Source organism: Equus asinus, chromosome X (assembly GCF_041296235.1).
Source record: "Equus asinus isolate D_3611 breed Donkey chromosome X, EquAss-T2T_v2, whole genome shotgun sequence".
NCBI classification, from domain to species: Eukaryota; Metazoa; Chordata; class Mammalia; order Perissodactyla; family Equidae; genus Equus; species Equus asinus.
In genome coordinates, this window is record NC_091820.1 from 90313926 (window position 1) to 90322452 (window position 8527).

The window sequence follows — 8527 nt, forward strand, 5'->3', positions numbered from 1 at the left end:
TATAAAGCCATTTATTTTAAAAAACTGGTTTGTCAAGTCACATACATGAGCAGATACACAACTACCAAAGTGGCCCTGTAATAGACACCACTGGGGCATTCACCACACAGTATCTGAAAAATACGGCTAAAAAAGAGGAGTCTGTTGAGTATTTACTTTCAGATTCCTAGTTGACCCTGTGTTGAATGGCTTTAAGTTAGCACATAGTGAGGGAGAGGTAGAGTCCCAAGTATAATAGCTGATGCCTCAGGGCTCCATTTAAAAACAAAACAAAAATAAAAACCATTTTCCTCTCTGCACAAAGGATGTCTATCCTATTTTTTTTTTCCTTTGTGAAAACAGAAGCCAAGTTTCTCTTCCCAAATGGTTCAGCATTCCCAATCAGTGTTGTGTGGTAACCTAGGTATTGTGCTTCTTGAGCCATCTAACTTTCCTCACCTTCCGATTCAGATTCTTCTTCTGCGTTTTGTAACCACTTGACAAATTTCTTCATCTGGTCAAGAAAAACACTCTTGCCTTTGGCAACATGTGCTTCTTTGTATCATTTCAATATCGCTTCTTCACTCAGCACATCAGCTTTATAAAAGAGAACCACGATCTTCTGAAAGGCTTTCATGAAATGGATGTTGTCATAACAGTATTCCTGAACCTTCTGGAGGAGGATCAGCTCTGACTGGCCTTGGGAGCTGAACACAGCCAGGAGAGGAGCGTATTGCCTCAGGTGCTTAAGGGCCTGCTCTGCAATGAGGTCTTCCTTCTTGTTCCACTCAACAGCATTCATTATACAGGTCCATAGGAGTCCAATCACTGCTGTTTTTGGAAGATCATTCCTCTTCATTTCTTCTTTCACATAGAGCACCACCTCCTCAATCGGGCATTCCTGAGAAAGACACTCCTGGAGCTCCTTCTGCAGTTCCTTCCTGGTGCCCAGGGACCGCTGGACTCACAGGAAGTAAGAAAGATCCTTCAGACCTGCATCAGCAAGTATTTAGCAAAATGATCCACACTCTGTCTGTTAACTGGAAAGAGCTCAAGTAGCCTCTTGTCTAAGTTGGCTTTTCTCAAAGAAGAGAGCAGAGAGTTGGCATCTTTTTCTGTCATCCATGCTTTAAAAAGCTTGACAGCAAATGAGGCTGCAATGCCTTCCTTGACTAAGCTGTCGGTGAAGAGACTGGTAAGGATGGTGGCAGGAAGGGTGCCATTATCCAGCAGGATCCCTGACAGCATTGCCAACTTTGTCTGCTCTGTTTTGGAAAAGGCTTTAAGGAAGAAGAGAAGCTTTTTCATTTCATCCTCAAATGCCTTTTCCAAATACTTATATCTCCTGATGAGTTTATTGAAGACCTGAGCATAGTTTCAGATGATTTCATGATCTTCATTTGCTGAAAACACACAGTGGTTGGTCATCTTCGTCTTGTCACCATCATCTATGCGTGTTCCTCCAGGGGCAAGCATACTGCCAGCCACCAGGATATCGAAGAGTGTGTCTGCACAGCGACAATAATCTAATCTTGAGCCTGTAGAGTCCAGAAACTTGGCTACAGCTTCAAGGTCATCCCTATCTTCATTAAGCCTCTGGACAAGTGTATCCCTGAAGACGGTGGGTTTGAATTTCTCTTTTTCATCCCTTTTCTGAGTTTTGAACCGCTGGCCTGTTAGCACTGGCTCCTGATGCTTAGTCATAAAATTTCTGGGTTGCTTCTCACCTGTTCGAAGGGGTAGTGGCAACACGTGAGGCTGGGGGCTGCGGTGATTCCAGCAGCAGCAGTGGCAGCGGCAGCAGTGGTGGCAGACAATGATGCTCAACATCGTTAATCGTCAGGGAATTGCACATCAAAACCACAATGATCTATCACCTCACACCTGTTAGAATGGCTATCATCAAGAGAATGAGAGATCACAAGTATTGGTGAGGATGTGCAGAAAATGGAACCCTTGTGCAGTGTTGGTGGGGATGTAAACGGGTGCAGACACTATGGAAAACAGTTCAGAGGTTTCTCAAAAAGTTGAAAATAGAAATACCAGGGGGTGACAGCATCATTGTAGGTGCATGAGTTGCTCTCTTCCTCTCCACAGACCAACAAAGGATCCCCTGCACAGCACACCAGAATGCCTGAGAGATCCATAAATCTGTACATCTAAAGGTGGGTTGACTAGATCTCATGGAGGTGGTGGAACCAAGGAGGCAGTGGTAGCAGCTCCTGAGACTGGAGGCTCCAGGAACCAAGGCAGCACCCATGAAGCAGGCTCCAGGAACCATAGTGGTGCCTATGACAAGAGGATCTAGGAACTATGATGGTGTCTGCAGCTCAGCAGCACCCTCCCCTGGCAGCAGCAGTGGCACCTGCAACCCCAGTCCTCCTGGCAGCAGGGGCTGCTTCCAAGACCTTGGTGCCCCCAGCAGTGGTGAAAGCACCTATGACCTGAGGTTCCAGGAACTGTGACAGTGTTTCAGAACAGAGGCTCTGGGAACTGAAGCAGCACGCACAATCAGAGGCTCCAGGAACCACAGTGGTGCTTGTGACCCAGTCTCTCCTCCTCCCCTAGGAGCAGTAGCAGCACCTATGACCTAAGGCTCCAGAAACCACAGCAGCAGCTACAACTGAGGTACTTCCCTCCACAGTGGTGGCAGTGGTATCCAAGAACCATGACCTGCCCGTCAGTGATGACAAAACCTGAAAACTTGGTGCCCCTGGCAGTGGCAGCACCAGCAACCCCAGAAAACCCAGGAGCAGCAGCAGATGTGGTGCATGCAACATAGGCCCCCCAGCCACAGTGGCACCCAAGGCTGCAGGGAACCAGGCAACAGTGGCAGAAGAGCCCACAACCCTGGTACTCCCCAGCCACAGCAGCACCCACAACCCTGGCCCCCTCATGTGTGGTGGCAGTGCCTGTGAACCCGACAAGCCCAGGGGTGGTGGAGGTGCCCATGAACTTGGCTCCTGCTCACCCACCTGCTTCTCCTGCCACTGTGGCTGAACAATGACCCAGGCAACCCCAGAAGCAGCAGAGGTGCTCACCAGCCTGGTGACCCCAGTGGCAACACCTGTGACTGCAGCAATATCACAAGCAGCAAGGCACCAACAACGTCACAGGTACAAGCAGCACAACAAGGGCAGCAACAGCACCTCTGGCAGAGGCAGTAGAGAGTGAAAAGTGCTGGCTCTCAAATACAACCAAAAGCAGCTCAGAATCAAACTAAACAAAGCCTTACCTAAATAAGAAATGTGTTTGCTACTACAAATGTGCCAGCAGAGGAACAACTTATCAAATACCATGAAAAATGATGGTAACATGATATCACAAAAAGAAAATGACAATTCTCCAGAAACCAAACTTGAAGTCACAGAAGATTGTGATCTAACTGATAGGGAATTCAAAATAGCTGTTATGAAGAAACTCAATGAGCTACAAGAAAACTAAGAGAGGAAGTTCCATGAGCTCAGGAATAAAATTAATGAACAGGAGTACTTTACCAAAGAGACTGAAACTAAAAAAGAACCTAACAGAAATTCTGGAGCTTAAGTACTCAATAAATGAGATGAAGAATAAAGTAGAAAGCATTGGAAATAGAACAGACCATATGGAAGAGAAAATCAACAAGGTCAAAGACAGAAATCTATAAATGATTCAGGCAGAAGAGGAGAAAGAACTAAGTTTTTTTTAAATAAAGAAATTTTATGAGAAATATCTGACTCTATTAGAAAAAGCAACATAAGGATAACGGATGACCCAGAAGAAGAGGGAGAGAAGGGAACAGAAAGCTTATTTAAAGAAATAATACCTGAGAACTTCCCAAACCTGGGGAAGGAACTGGATATACAAGTACATGAAGCTAATAGAACTCCTAATTATCTAACACAAAAAGACCTTCTCCAAGACACATCACATTAAAAGTGTCAAAAGCCAATGACAAAGAAAGAATTTTAAAGGCAACTATGAAAAAAGATAGTAACCTACAAAGGAAATGCCATTAAGCTATCATCAGATTTCTCCACAGAAGCTCTACTGGACAGGAGAGAGTTGAACAACATATTGAAAATGTTGGAAGATAAAAACTGCCAGCCAAGAATACTATCCACTGGGGCTGGCCCGGTGGTGCAGCAGTTAAGTTTGCACATTTGCTTTGGTGGCTCTGGGTTCGCCAGTTTGGATCCCAGGTGCAGACCTACCCATCGCTTGTCAAGCCATGCTGTGGCAGGCACCCCACATATAAAGTAGACGAAGACGGGCAGGGATGTTAGCTCAGGGCCAGTCTTCCTCAGCAAAAAAAGAGGATTGGTGGAAGATGTTAGCTCAGGGCTAATCTTCCTCAAAAAGTAAAAAAAAGAATATTGCTTTATCCAGCAAAGTTATACCTTAGATATGAAGGAGAAATAAAAGCTTTCCTAGACTTAAACAGAAGGCCAAAACCAGACAAAGATGTTACAAGAAAACAAAACTAAAGAACAATATCTCTCGTGAACATAGATGCAAAAAATCCTCAACAAAATATCAGCAAATAAAATTCAACATACATAAAAAGAATTGTACACCACTAAAAATGCATGAAAACAAACTATTATAACTTAGAGAAAATAACAAGTCAACCTACAAACATATCCTCCCTCCCAGGTTGTACTATTTGTGGAAAGGTATTTTGCTGAGCATAAGAAAACGGGACCATTAATTTATCACTTAGCATATTTTCAGTTTCAATTTTCAGAAAATCCAATTCAAACGGGTTTCAAGGTTTAGAAGAAAATTTATAACACTAAATGCTTTTTTAGAATGGAAAGATCTCAAATAAAATACTCCAGCTTCTATCCTAGAAGACTAGAAAAAGAAGCGCAAATTAAACCCAATGTAAAACAAGAAAGGACATCATGAAGATCAAAATAGGAATCAACAAAATAGAAAACAGAAAACAATAAAGAAAATCTTAAGTAGATTAATAAAATTGATAAATCTCAAGTAGAATATAACACTCCCATTATGCATCTGTTACACCCCCTTGTTCTCCCACAGCCCTTGGACATTCTGTTGTATTTTTTTCAGTCTTGTGCTCTTTGCTTTTCAGTTTTGGAGGTTTCCATTGACATATCCTCCAGCTCAGATTTTCCCTCAGCTGTGGTCCAGTCTACTAATATGTCTTTAATAATATCAAAGGCAATCTTCATTTCTGTAACAGTGTTTTCAATGTCTAGCATTTCTTTTTGATTCTTTCTTAGAAATCCACGTCTCTGCTTACATTATCCATCTGTTCTTACATGTCATTTAAGAAGTGTTGTCTTTTCAGTAGTTCAGCTTTTTGCTTGTCATTAGGATGGAGTGGAGACTTCTAAGCTTCTTGCATGCTGGACCAGAAACAGGAAGTCTCTAGATTTTTTTTTTTTTTAAAGATTTTTATTTTTTTCCTTTTTCTCCCCAAAGCCACCCGGTACATAGTTGTATATTCTTCGTTGTGGGTCCCTCTAGCTGTGGCATGTGGGACGCTGCCTCAGCGTGCTTTGATGAGCAGTGCCATGTCGGCGTCCAGGATTCGAACCAACGAAACACTGGGCCGCCTGCAGCAGAGCGCACAAACCCAACCACTCGGCCACGGGGCCAGCCCCAGGAAGTCTCTAGATTTTTTAAATTATTTTTTAAATTTTAGGATGGTTTTAGATGCACAGAAAAGTTGCAAAGATAGTACAGAGTGTTCATGTAAACCTCAAACATAATATAACCTGTTGTTAGTATCTTACATTGGTATGGTACATTTGTCACAACTAGTGCACTACTGGTGATAATCTATTATTACATAAAGTTCATACTTTGTTCAGATGACTTTAGATTTATCTAATGTCTTTTTTCTGTTCCAGACTCCCATCCAGATACCACATCACATTTAGTCATCATGTCTCTTTAGGCTTCTCTTTGACTGTGAGAGTTTCTCAGACTTTCCTTAATTTTGATGACCTCGATAGTTTTAGGAAGTACATGTCATGTATTTTGTAGAAAATCTCTCAATTTTGGTTTGTCTTTTCTCAGCATTGGACTGGAGTAATTTTTGGGGTTGGGGGTGGATAATACCACAGGGGTAAAGTACTATTCTCATCACATCATCTCAGCGATACATGGTATCAACATGACTTATCATTGATTATGTTAAACATGATCTCCTGCCCCAGGTAGCATTCTCCAGGTTTCTCTACCAAAAAAGTTACTTTTTTCCATTTTTTCTACTCTATTCTTTGGAAGCAAGTCACTAAGCAAAGTCCACATGTGACTGGAGGAAGAGGGGCATTAATCTCCACCTCTCAGAAAGGGGCATCTACAAAAATTATTTGGAATTTTACTATAAGAAAGTGTTGCCTCTTCTCCCACATTTATTTATTCAATTATTTATCTATTTCAGCATGAATTTGTGGAGATTTATTTTATTCTTTCATTATAATAAAATATTATGTTATTTATTGCATTGAACAGATTGTTCTAGCTTTGTCTGTTAGGAGATTTTTTCAGGTCGGCTCCTGTTTCCTTTTGATATACCCTTATCCTTTTACTTTCTCAGCACTACCTTACTTTCTGAGCACTTCCTTACTTCCTGACTCTATAAGACATTCCAGGCTCATCTTGTATATTCCCTACCCCGGCCCTAATAATTTCTCCTAGGATCCCTGATTCTTTTTACTGAGGAATAGTACCTAGAAATCTAGATATGGTGCTGATGCACTCAGTGCTACTGGGGTTATTGCTTCCAAGTCCTCTCAGTTGACAGAGTTAGGAAAATATATATGTATACTAACCCATGTATACACACATATCTATGCTTATTTCTATATCTCTCCATTTGTATCTATATTAAGCTATACGTGTAATCATACTGATGTCACCAATCATAATGCAGTATCATATGGTTCATTCCAGCCTTTCTCCCCTTGCTTATCTGGAACTTCCCTCTCCAGTCATGAAAAACCCAGCTCCCACCATCCACTTTCCATTTACTTAGTTCAATCTCAGTATTCATGTAAAGCGGTTACAGAATTTTTAACCTGTACCCCTGTGAGAAACAAATTTACCAACTAGAGGACAATGCTTACAGATAGCTCTTTTTGTATTTAGCCTTAAAGTTTCTAGCCAAATCACCATTTTCAAAAGTTACTTAGATCAGCTTTTTCCCCCCATCCCCTTTAGTGAAGTCATACTGTTGTAATGCAGTTAGATTCTGCAAGCCGTCCTTGCATACCCAACCTACTGGTGGTTATTATGTTTTAATTGAAGTTTACTCTTTAATGATGTACAGTAATAGGTCTTGACAAATGCACAGTGTTAAGTATCTACCACCTCTGTACCACACAGAATAGTTCCATCACCCTAAAAAATCCTCTGTTCATCCCCTTGTAACCAACCACTCTCCCTCCAAACCCCTGAAAACCACATTTGTTTTCTGTCCTTATATTTTTGCCTTTTCCAGAATGTCATATAAATGGAATCATTTAATATGTAACGTTTTTGATCTGACTTTTTTCACTTAACAAAATTCATTTAAGTTTCATTCATCTTTCATGCTTTAATACTTGGTTCCTTTTCGTCACTGAATAATATGCCCTTAATGATTGTACCACAATTTGTTTTTCCATTCACTTTTGAAGGACATCTTGTTTGCTGCAGTTTTTGATGATCATGACTAAAGCTGCTATAAACATTCATGTACAGGTTTTCGTGTGAACATAAGTTTTCAATTCACTTGGGTAAATACTTACAGGTGTGATTAATGGGATTGTGGTAATTCTGTGTTTTACTTTATAAGTAACTCCCAAACTGTCTTCACAAGGACTGACCCCTTTTGCTTTCCCCCCCACCACAATGAATGAGAGTCTCTGTTACTCCGAATCTTTGCAACCATTTCATGTTGTCAGTTTTATTTTTCGATTTGCATTTATCTAAGGACACATGATGTTGAGCGTATTTGCATATACTGATTTGTCATTAGTATATCTTTTTTTATGAAGTGTCTATTTAGGTCTTTTATCATTTGTTTCATTTCCCCTCCCCCCCCCCTTACTCTTGAGTTTTGAGAGTTCCTTGTGTATTCCGGATACAAGTTTGGTTGTTTTCATCAGATATGTGATTTGAAAATATTTTCTCCTAGTCTGTAGCTGGTCTTGTCATTCTCTCAATATATTTTTCAAATCAAAAGTTTTTAGATTTGATAAAGTCCAACATACCAGTTCTTTTCCCTTCATGGCTCATGCTTTTGATGTGTCTGAAAGCTCATTGCTAAACTCAAGGTCATGCAGATTTTCTCCTAGAAGTTTTATATTTTTTTCATTGTTACAGTTAGGTCTATGATCTATTTTGAGTTAATTTTTTGTTAAGATTTGAGGTATAGGTATAAGAATTTGTTGTGTGCATATGGTCCTCCAAATTTTTCAGCACCATTTGTTAAAAAGATTATCCTTTTCACATTGAACTTATTTTGCGTGTATTTAAAAAATCAGTTTATTTGTGTGAGTCTGTTTCTGGAATCTTTATTCTATTGAACTGGTGTATATGTATCCTT

The 8527-nt window shown here is 40.6% G+C and overlaps 1 pseudogene; it reads right to left on the reverse strand.

Annotated features, from left to right (window-relative positions):
- Positions 1-325: 325 nt before the first annotated feature.
- LOC106823287 (eIF5-mimic protein 1 pseudogene) lies at positions 326-1673 on the reverse strand (annotated as a pseudogene).
- Between the last annotated feature and the right edge of the window lie 6854 nt (positions 1674-8527).